Raw genomic sequence first — 12810 nt, 5'->3', positions numbered from 1 at the left:
GGGGCGCCCGTGGGAATCTTGGTCGCATTCCCACAGTGCGCGCACCGCCGCCGCCGCCGGTTGTGCAGCGGCGCGCGGGACACGCACACAACGACGACGACGACGACAATACACGTACGTCGTAGGCATGCCCGCGAGAGGGGCGCCGCCTCGGGCCGTCCCCCCCGTCCTCTTCGTCCGCCCGGTAACCGAGAGCGGTAGACGTGCACAACACGCGCGCACACCTGCCACGCGCTAATTTAGAGGTACGGCGGCGCGCGCTTCCACACACACACACACAAGCACGAGCGTGTGTATATACCGTGGTCGTAGTCATTGTCCGCGCGGTGGTATAGGTACGCATATTATTATCATTAATATATTATATATTATTATTATTATAACAGACGCGCACGCGCTCCCCTAACCTTTTGTACGCGACGGCTTTTCGCGTCCTCGTCGATTATATTATTATTATTATTATTAAGATTCGGCTCCCACGGTCGTCGTCGTCGTGAACGTGTGTGTGTGCGCGTGTGTGCGCGCTCGCGTATTTATTTAAACTCACGCCGTGCGTACGTGTCGTACGCGCCGCCGACTCGCGGGCGTCCGATACCTATATTATATAGGTACTCGAGTCGTATTTTCCTCCTTTTTCATTCATTTTCCCGATGATACGTAGGTATATCGTCTAAACCGTTTTCCTCGACGATACGGTGAAAATAATATGCCTATATCGGTTATCGATTCAAAATATGCAAGTGAAAACAATATGTTGTAATAGTATCGTATGCAATAGTTTTTTCGACTGATTTGTACCTGTAACTTTAAATTAAATTGAACCTAGACAGTAGACGCCTAGTATGTACTCAAATTCTCGTGTTCGATTTGGTGAGATTCCGAAAATAACAGCAGAATCTAGTAAACTTCTAGCGATTTTTTTTTGTAATGCATATTGCGTCCAACTTGACATCTATGAGTGTTGAATACAGTTTTATTGCGGCAATGAAAATAGTAAATACTTATAGATTTTATACTATATAGTTACTCATTAGTGGCGGCTAGTGGTAATTGTACACTGTAGTGACGAGTGACTTAACATTTTAGTGCCACCAACTCTCTCCAATCTTCTCCAAAATAATTGTACACAACTAAATATTTACCTAACAAAAACTTATTATCGAAAATGCGGTACAAGCATTAATATACCTATAATAATACATTAAAATTAAAAATATATATAATTTGAGGACAACAATTACGACATTTTGTACTAAAGTGTATAGTAGCTTTTAAACTCTCGTATGATAACTCCAAACTTGTTGATTTTGAAAACGACCTATTGTAATACTACTACCTTGCAGTCTGATAGAATCAGACATCAAAGTCCCACAATTTCAGTAATAAATAAAAATGCTTAGTGAGAACAATATTTCAGCAATACGTTATTATAGAATGTAGTTGAACACAATATATATTATGATCATAATCACACCATGTCTGCACGTAAGAGCAATCAAAAGAGTCAAAACGACAACTCGGAGCTGTTATTAAACGATAATTTCTTTCTTTTTCCCGTTGGTATACATAGATTATCAATTATTATAATAATTGACAATTGTTATAAGTTATAACACATTAACTTTAACAAGCGATTTAATATGTCAAAACAATATTATTAATTTTGACAGTCGAGAAGTAATGTGGCAACGCCCTTACATTGCGCGCGTTGAATTTGTTGCACCTATGGACACTGTTATAAAATATTATATTATATAAAATGATAAAAACAGATTTTATTACATCAGGTACGTCATTAATCACGCCGTAGGTAGATACAATACTACCATATACAGTGTATCAAACGATTCAAACGTATATAATTAAATATCAATAAGACCACATAGGTAGCACGATTGGGCGGCTATGTGTTGGGCCTAAACATCCACCTAGAGTTAGGTATCTGTAGATGGATATAGGCATAGAGTAAAAAAAATAATCATTGAGATTTTCTTTTTTTACACGGTGAAAACATTAGAACAGGTCTTTTTTTCCAATCATTTTTGATCATTATATTGTTTATCGCGTCGCATGTTTATTCGTCTGTGATTTCACCAATGTATCGATACGTGTTCTAGTACTACAGTAATATTATAATATGTTACACATTTTTAGATACGCACATATTATAAGTACTCACTACGACGCACGTTTTACATGTTTTGAATAGTTCTAATAGCAGGTATATAGCTGCGATACGTTTATCCTTTATATAATTTTACACGATAATGTTTTAGATTTCTAATTACATTTACTCGACTACATTATGTTAATCGCTATCTAATAAAATGGATCAGTATAATATGCAAATATAAGTTTATTTGGAAAGCTAGCCATTAAAAAAATTAATTTCTGATCACGATTTCTTCATGAAGAAATATAACAAATAGGTAGTATTCCTCAAAATTCAAATATACCAAATACTTTTGGAAGAATTTTCCACAAATTTCTTAATTAAAAACATCATGTCCCACATAAATCAAGTGTTCTCATTCTTGCTTAATATTATTAAAATATATTTTTCTTTATTATTTTGTTGTCAGTGTGATCAATAAGACATTTTGATAGATTTTGATACATCGCTAAAAATAAAAAATATTACTTTTACCGATGCAAGTATGATTCATAAATCTATAGTGGCTTAGTCAAACAACTATAAACACTTGTTACTGATTCGAAATCGCATTGAAAAACCCAAATTATACAATATTATGTGGATTATGATATTATACTATACATATTGTGTTGATCGTTTATCATTGTAGTTTAGGATAACGAAAATTGAATTTTAATTATATATATACTCGAAACTTCAAGAGATCATAAATGTTCGTATTTTATATTTTATTGATGACCTGTATTTGTAATATGAATTTTAAATTTAACAACGCGTTTATTGATAATAATCTCATGTAATGTATACTTTTTGTTATAGACGGAGTATAGAATAGATGATATGATATTTTTATATTTCGCTTACAAGTTTTATTAACTGTTTTGTATTTTAATTTACTTGTATTACATCCGCATTAAAATCAATTTTGTTTTACTGAATTAAAATGAGTAAGTTATTATGTCGTGTAAATTTATGTTCACAAACAACAATGTCATATTATAACAATATTGACATATCAAATAATTTTTTTTTTTTAACTAAAATCTTAACTCTTTATGCGTATGTTACTATGCGGATACAATAATATAATTTATACCTATCTATAATGTAATCAAATATTTAATGATTTATACATTTTGTAAAAAATAAAGATCGCTGTCGATACTTGAATAGAGTCATTCTTAAAACATGGATTTATTCAAAATCTGATTTTTGAAACTCTTAGATACGAGTATATTTATAACCAAGAAGAAAATAGCTATTAAAAATGATTTTGCAAAAAATATAATATGTAGGTAAATATTGCATTAAATAATTAACATATTGGACCTTTTTTTAAAATTATAATTTTACTAAAATGTTCAAATCATCATCATTAGGAATATAGGCCTTATGTCTTTCAAATCCAATTATAGACCTTACATACTTTGTTATACAAAGTTAGAGAACTAAATATTCGTTCGAATTTTGAGTATTTTCAAAAAAATTACTAAATAATTTACAGTAAGTAAGGGGGAACTTATGTAAAACTGTAGCAGATCACGGTATATCCAAGGCTTCTCTTTCAAGTAACAATTAAAAAAAATCTCAAGGATTTAAAAATACGGTCTTAAAGCATTTTTATAAAAATTTAAAAATCAGTTTTCGAAGAACTACACGTTAAAAAGAAAAAGGGGTGAGCGTACTTGGTGAATCATCCAGTATGTATTATATTATGTAAATGAGAATATTGATATTCGTACATACGTTTTTAACAGGGAGTAATGTTTATGCAACAACGCATATAACCCGCCGCGCTGTGTCAAAGTGTCACGTTTTTTTTTACACCAGAAACGCATAATTTCAATGCACATTAACGATTTCCTGTTGGAATATATTTCCCGGCGTGAATAAGAGCTATATGGGGTATTTTTAAACACTCCCGGCTGAGGTATTTATTTTACCATCCGATGAGTGAAAGTTTGTCGGTATAAATTATGTATGTATACTGTATATATATATAGGATACGTGAGGTGGTATGCCGAACTCGGAAAAAAGCACCGAAACGGATATAGTTCAAGCCCTGTACGACACGATTATACTTTACGTTTTCGATCACGATCCTGCGGCCGAGTTCAATGCAAGAGATCACTGTGTGTACCTGCTTGCAGGAATTGCAGCATATAATATGAGCTATGTAGCGACGAAATGTGTAGGAAAAAAATTGCGCTCGTGGAATTTTTTCGTGTCCCTATATATACATAATATTATAGGCGTTTGTATAATAATTCGCCATATAATAGGTGTTGGAAGTCGACGGTGTACCGATATCATGTATAATAATATGTTGAACTCTGTTTATGAATAATGCATTTGATTTTCTTCTTGTGTACACACAATATAAACATATTTTAACGCATAGGACGAAAATAAAATATTAACGCATAATCTAAAAGCCGCGCGCGTTCGACTTGTGTTCGCTGATAATATATAATGATATAGGTAGATATATATACAGTAATAGGTATACGATATATCGTTTATAATATATATATAACGTTGAACGGTACGATTGTAATAAATCCGATTTGATTTATTGGTCAAAATAATCTCCCCGAAGTGTTGTTGAAAACGTAACTCAGTGGTTTTTTTTTCTCAACACGTTTGGACTTAGTGAAGATATAGTGTATACTCGTTACTTATATAATACTATACTATACGTCTATACGACGAACAGGTTTCCAACAGAAAACCCACAACTGGCAACGCAATTGCTTCGGAAAACTATACCTGTATGGTCACGCCGCACGCACACATGTATGTGTGTTGTACATTATGATATCATGCAAGATGATTTTTTAAAGGAAAACAATCATTGTTTTGAAAACGTTTGCTTAATGTTTACGGAACGATTTGTAATTTGAAGATATTTCAAGACAAATTAAATAACATTAGAAAAAATTTACAGTTATTATCGTTTTTTAATTTTAATTTTTTTTTGGAAAAACAAACATTTTTATGTTCATATTCCGAAACAGTACGCTCCTCTAAACTTAAACACTTAAAAATGAGATGTCAATACATTGAGATTCTCAAAAAAGTATTCTACTTCATATTGAATTAAAATAAGCTAGCTTTTCTTCAAAATAGAAGAATAAAACTTAAAAGACGATTAAAATACATAATTTCATCTTAAAAACGTTACTTTATAATGAGTACAAGTAGTTTAAAAAAAAAATATATTTTTAGCATGTATATTATATATTATATTATGAGAAAATAACCTATCTTTAGAAGAATCGCCTTGTACCTGCAGCCCATGATTATACTATACGTATATACATATAGGTATACGTATATTCCGAAAACATATACATTATGCTTATTTTTATGGTTCGCGTACGTATTATAATGACAACGATAATGAAACAAAGTTTATCCGTCGTTTTTTCTTTCTTTCAATGTCCCTTTCAAACGAACGAGAACAAAAAAAAATCGAACTGTGCGTTTATCATAATTTACAATATCGTCTCGGCCACGGTCGTGCAGGGTCTGCGCACACACACATTAGTCGCGAGTATACATAATGCAGCGTTCTATATATAAACATAAACATGTAAGAAATCTGTGCTAGTCGTCAGGTAAGTACACCTAACTGTATATTATAATATACAATACAGGCATCATATAGCTATAAGAACCCGAGTTCCGTTAGGTGTACACACAACTGCCGTATATTATAATATGTATTATTATTTTGGTACGTAAAAAACATAATAAAATAACAGTTGGCATCCCGAAAAAAAATATAAACAAATAAATATAAAGCGGATAGGTCCCGTCCACGACCCGCGGGTCGTCGTCGACGTTATTACCGCACACGCACCTGCAGCAAGGTCCGCGACGGCCGAGACGACGGAGGATGAGACGGTTCCGCAGCAGCCCGCACAGCCCGAGCGATGCGCGCATGTATATACCGAAAGGGAAACGGAAAACGGTTGTTTGTACTTTATTTTTTGTACTCACGTCCCGTGAAAGCGAAGGGTGTTGCGGTCTTCGCTTTTTTTCTATACTGTTCTCCGCTGTATATATATATATACGATACACATTACACACACTGAAGGTAGGTGCATTACTATATATTGTTTGCCACATGGTAATATTATACATATAATATGTGTGTGTGATGATCAACAGGTATATTGTTGTTGCGCTCTATATGCAACAGGTGGTGGCGTCGAGCAACAGGTACACTGCGCGGTATGCGTGAGAGGGACGCGTTTGCTGCAGAGATTCATCGCGGCCGGGTCGATAACTATCTCACGGATATGGGTACCGTTATACGTGCGAGCGACGTGGGTATAAGGGGGAAAGTATATTAAAATACATAAACGAGAATTTCGGGGGTTGTTACACCCGCAGGAGGGTCACATGTGGTACAGCGCGGTTTCCGTGTTGACGGTGTCGCGGCGGCGGAACTGCAACAGCGTTCGATTTTCAAAAACTCTTCCGAGTACCTGCGTATTATAATATACGTTATTGCGGTATATTATATTACGGGTTTGCAGCGAAAGGTACGCGGCGTTTCCCTTTTTTTCTCTCCTTTGTAGCCGCCAATACCTATGCTGATACGAAAGAAAATTGTAAATATTGTGATCGACCGCGTTCACTCGTGTTGGTACATAGGTGCGGTCGTTTACGGCGCGTTATTTTTCGTCGATCGTAAAATGGACAACGGACGATCGCTACACAGCCCGTAAAAAATCGTTATGATATTTCTAATAGAACATACCGGTGCGATCGAAATGCGGAAATCGCGATCGTAAAAACGTGTCGTCCGTTTCGAGGCGGAAACGTCTAGCCGCAACGTCACCGACAGGCGTAGGGCGACATAATAATAACGATAAAACACATAGGTACGTATTACTATGTCGTACAACACCGTCCTGCCACATAGATTTAACGACGGTTATTTCGTGGAAACCGTCATTATTATTTATATTATTACTAGCGCGCGCGCCGAACGGACGCAATACAACAATATAATATCGCATAATATTATACATTTAATACTCTATGTTTAAGGTGTTTACCCGGCTCAACCGTAGTGTATAGTCTGAAAACAATATAATATTAATGTGTGCGCGTACATTTGTTATTTGTATATAATAGGTACCTATTAATTTATTGGTTACGACGATGCGTGATAAATGATAATTATTATTAAATAATATAGGAGCCAGTCGTACTTACGCACTGCTACAGTCGTTGGCCGCAAAAGTTCCATCGATATTTTTTTTATGGTACTCTAGAACAAAAACTTTTTTTATTTCAACTTTTTAGAAAATTAGTTCTATTTGGATTTGAAACCAACATTTAAAAATTTGTAACCTGAGTCCTAACACCATCGTGACACCTTGAATTCAAAAGTTTTAACTACATTTTCCTTGGAAATTAACACTCAATTAGTAAGAATTTGTAACCCAAGTATCAAACTTACAAAATTAATGAGTTTGTCTTTCGGTGTACTGGTTTCATGGCATTATGGCATTCTGAATGTATTAAAAACATTGATTCCAAAGTTTTGAACCTCGAGGGTTGACTTGGTTTATAAATTTCAAATTGTTAATATCGTTAAATCTATTTACCATCGTGATTGTGATTACTTAAATTTCTCTAGTTTAGTGGTTTTAAACCCGTTGCTATTAAAATAGTTCCACGACATATATTGAAAGAGATTACAAGGAATTGAAGATTACAAATGTCGTGTTATACTCCTTTTTATCCTGCGCCGTCGTATATACCCGGATAACTCTAGAATAGGAGCAGATAAGCTATTATAGAACGACTGCAGCCCTTAATTCAATTAAAGCGGGCTGGTCAATAATTTTTAATTTGGTCTTTTATCCTTCGTTTTAATTTAATTTAATGAGATATACTATCTATTTTTAACAAATACCGAAGTACGCCGATTGCGATCATTAAAAGAAGGACAAAATATAGCCCTCGTGAAGAAATAATTGTGTACGATAATATTGCGACCTATGCAAATAACGCATACATTGTTCGTAATTTTTCTTTTGGTTTTACTGTGGTTAAAATACAACTTCATTACGCCCATGACCATATATTATAGTATTTAAATGCAGTGTATAATATTATATAGAGCATCCGACGATTTGGCTAAACAGTTTTAATGTTGTATTTGCTCTGTAATACGTCATCGTGACAAATATGATTTATTCAAATAGTTTACTATTGACGAGAGCCGTATTTATTATGCCTTGTTAATGTGTCATTAGTCACTATACAGAGTTATAATACAGACCATTACAATAATATCATGCATCCTGTAAAAGGAAATAGAAACAGCTATATATATATAACGAAACCTGCAATAAACACGCCTAGAATAAAATTAAGAAGTATTTGATTTAAACGGTGTGTGCTATAATAATATTCATGTAGTTAATTATTTAAAAATCATATCTACGTACTTAAATCTAAATAAAAAATAATCTTGAAAACCAGAAAAGTTTAATTCGTCGGATTTGAAACTTTTTAACACCCGATGGTCGTTATGTTATATACATATTACACGACTAAAGTATACTATAGCTACAATGTCACGTTAAACGATTACTGCTGTTTAATGTTTATTAGTCTAACCATAGGTAATATGCATAAATACATATAATTATATAAAATAAAATATGTTGATAATAATATGAAATTTGCGGTGCACCAAACAACTAACCATGAAATGGTACACAATTCCTTTCTCCCTCACTACTCACTAATAACTAAGAAGTATATGTATACTAAACACCACTCTGGTTATAAAAAAATAATACTTGTTAAATGACTATATATTATTTTTGATGTATTATTAATTTTGAAATATAACATATTGTCTTTTATAAAAACATTATGATAAATTGGAAATAATCTAACCTAACCAAAAATGTCATGAACAAATAACAATATTATAGGTATCGATAAATAAAAATGAAAAATTAGGCGAGGATAACATTTTTATTTTAAATCTCAAAAATTAAATAATAAATAAAAATAAATTGCTTTAACTGTATTCTGTTCCAATTTCACGTCTACATATATAGATATAGTAGGTAGGTACACTGTTAAATATTTTTGAATTAATTTTTAAGTTATTATACTTACTGTATACTTAATTCAATAAATAAATAATCATTTCTTCCGGTTCCATACAAAAACTTAAATTTGCGTTGTACGCACACACACGCATGACACATACGCATATGGTAAATATAAATATTCCTTAATCTGTTGCTGCAGTTGTTGAATGAAATTGTCTGGACCCCGCTGTGAACACAATGCCTGTATTCGTTCATACATTACGTGCGTGATCGCACAAGTAACGGCGTACTTATGGCACTTATATTGGGCTTTAGGCGTCATTGGCTATATTAGTACCTACACAAATAATATATATTATTATTATACTTCCGCCACGCGATAATAATATTCGGTTTACGCGCGTTGCAAAATATGACGGATATGCCAAAGGGAATCTCTGTCTTCGAGTATAATAGTCATAATTACATGTATAATTATAACTTACAAGTTATTTAATGTATTGAGTGTATAATAAATTGATATTTATGAAGTGGTCGAAGTGATGGTATACGGGGGGAGGTATATGCAATCCCTTTTACTCCTTTTAATAATTATTTGCTTGATATACATTAATTTCTAGGAAATTTTTTTGCAGATATGGACCGATAGTGACCATGACCATAATAATATGAATATCGCGGGTTGTAATTTTATTTGATATACGAATTCATGTTAAAAGATGTATTCAAAACTTCAAAATGAGTTTTTAGTATCTCCTGAAAACTATAGGGAATAATTTGGTGACGAATCTTTTCTCTCAAACGCCATAAAACATCTTTATTTATATAATATATTGTTATGTACGAAATAATGTGACACGTCGGTGTATAATTGCTACTATATGACTCATGAAAGTCGGTGACTTTAATATAACACTACAAGTATACTAAATTTATATGTTTATTATTACTTGTATGTAACGTTTATTTTTCGTCAGGGCGCGAGTCCGCGCGGCGGATGTTGTATTTATCACCATTTATATACGTATTACCTATGTATAATAATATTTAGTCTATAATAGTAAAACTTTCGTTTACGCCCACTTGCAGTGCTCTCGGCCGAGCTAAACGTTTATTTTTTTTAATCGAAATATACATTATCATATGCTCTGATATTCCAGTTTGTTTCGATCGAGTCCGACTCGATCCATTTCCTCAACCGATCATTAAAATAATGATACGTCCGCGTGGCCATTTATATATTACATATTGTATATACGTACACGGTGTATATAGCTGTACACACGAGTTTAGGTATACGTGAGACCCAGGAATCGAGGTGGCTATACGAACGAGTTGGCACGTATAGCTAGCTAAGACACGCGAACGACCGCCCGCGCGAACGGTGGCAACCGTATGGAGGCTGCGATTTAATACTATGTAATAATACGCATTACCGTAATGATATAGGTATTATTGTTGCGCAGTATTATATACGGACATCATAATGGTTAGTCGATATTATCTTCGATCGATTGGTTTGTTACTACAGCAGGACTTTTCACTGCGCGTGTCCGCAGAAAACTTATTATTTTCCAATCAGTCGCATATATATTTATAATAATATTTTTGGACAATTACTGCGGTATTATAGGTATCGACAAGCCCCGTGGTTATTATTATAATATATAATATCTATAATGGTTGTTTTTTAAGTTTTAAATACAAAACTATAAACAATTTAAAAAGACAAAAATAATTATAGTTTTTCAAAAACGAGAGGTAAATATTAAGCATAGAAGCGATTTGATAAATCCGATAAATTATGTAAACGTATTACATCACAAAATTGAATTTGTTAATTGCATCCCAAAAGTATCAATTGTGTTATCTATCTATATAGCAATCAAAATACTGCAGTGAATTGGTTCACTGTTATCAACCGAATAAATACATATATTTTTAATTCCAGTAGTAATTATATTTTTAATCGTCATAACAATATAACTTATATCTAGTTATGGGTGTATAACAACTAACAAGTAAAAAATAGTATGAATTTCTAATAAAAATGTCGGAAACCTATAAAAATGTTTCTGGAGTCTATAGACACGTAACTGCCTACAGTATTGAATATTAATATATGTGATTTAAATCGATTATATACTCACAACATATGATCAATTAAATGATATTTTCGAGGCACTTCGAATTGATAAGTATACAATCATCTGCAATGGATTCGCTGACTTCGAGGCTGAGCATCGGCAAAAAATGTTACTCTGAATAAGTCTAAACCATGTGAATTGGGTCATAGCTTGTATTTAAAGGTGATATTAAAAAAAAAATGTAGGTATATGTCGCACTGTTGATCACTCGGTGGTTTGGTGAAGGGGAATATCCGCATGCAACATTTCCCCGAACTATAATTATAATATACATACCTAGAATAAAATAAAATATAGATTAATAGAGATTTTTTTCAACGGAGTGATTATAATACACCGCGGTCTATATATTATAAGCACGCCAACTCGTATAAGTATAGTTAAGAAGTTGTGGGTTTTTTTTAGATTTTTAAAAAAACATAGTGTTTAACATTCGATATCACGCATGGCACGTAATATATTTATTATAAGTATAATATTATTATATCCTCGTATTATCTATTATATCCGTTTTATCCGTTTGTCCGACCCATACTGATTGACGGAATCGTTTATTATCGAACCGGTTTAATTGCATAATATACCTGTACGCGTAGATCGCCGCCGTTCAATGAAATACTATATACCCACAACAACTATGTACATAATCACGCGGAGAAATCCTATATCGATCCGGGAAAATCGTCGGGCGAAATCTAAACGAGCTGCTGTTAATCGGTTCGACCGGCGCGCGTACAAGACTATATTATATATACCTAATATTACGTCTCACGGGGGGGCATATATTATTATTATCTACGACGATGTAGACGACATGCGCAGCAAAGCGTGTACGGTAAAATACGTGGTAGGTAATATTATTCACTGTTAGTACCTATACGTGTGTGCGAGTAAGTACCAATAATACTCGTATTAGGTTGCGTTTCGACGGAGCATATCGCGTGTAAGTATATAAGTATATATAATAATATGTGTAATATATCGGTATGTAATATACGTACGGCATACAGGCCGAGGCGATTTCGACTGGCGTTTCGAAAACAGTTTTCTTCCGCGTGCCCAAACACACACTTTTATTCACATAAATATTATGAAAAAAACATACAGAAAGGATACACTATTTAGTAGGTATGCATTTTTTATAATGAATTATTACTGTATACGTGTTCGTCAAATCGGGCACTGGACACTTCAATCGTTCCGAGCGCTGCTCTTCGTCGTCTCCGTCCACCACTGCAATTACTACATAATATTATCCCGTCGACTCGTCTATAATATTATAACATAATCGTATACACACAGAACCATATTATATAAGTTATACACCGCGCAGTAAAGCGTACTCGTTGCCACGTCCTCGTCCTCGCCTATATCTTCTAATAACAATAATGTAAGTATATATGGTAATAA

The 12810-nt window shown here is 33.5% G+C and overlaps 1 long non-coding RNA gene across 1 annotated transcript in view; it reads right to left on the bottom strand.

Moving 5' to 3' along the window:
- Positions 1 to 3487: 3487 nt before the first annotated feature.
- Positions 3488 to 12810, bottom strand: part of LOC126550854 (uncharacterized) — a 59767-nt gene continuing 50444 nt past the window's right edge. The window contains exons 11-13 of the long non-coding RNA XR_007604897.1: positions 11404 to 11676; positions 9318 to 9590; positions 3488 to 7443 (exon numbers count right to left, since the gene is read on the bottom strand). This is a non-coding gene — a long non-coding RNA (uncharacterized LOC126550854). The remainder of the gene's footprint in view (positions 7444 to 9317; positions 9591 to 11403; positions 11677 to 12810) is intronic.

This window comes from Aphis gossypii, chromosome 3 (genome assembly GCF_020184175.1).
Source record: "Aphis gossypii isolate Hap1 chromosome 3, ASM2018417v2, whole genome shotgun sequence".
Classification (NCBI taxonomy): domain Eukaryota; kingdom Metazoa; phylum Arthropoda; class Insecta; order Hemiptera; family Aphididae; genus Aphis; species Aphis gossypii.
The sequence above is the reverse complement of the archived record's forward strand: the minus strand, read 5'-3'. Positions and strand labels throughout refer to the sequence as shown.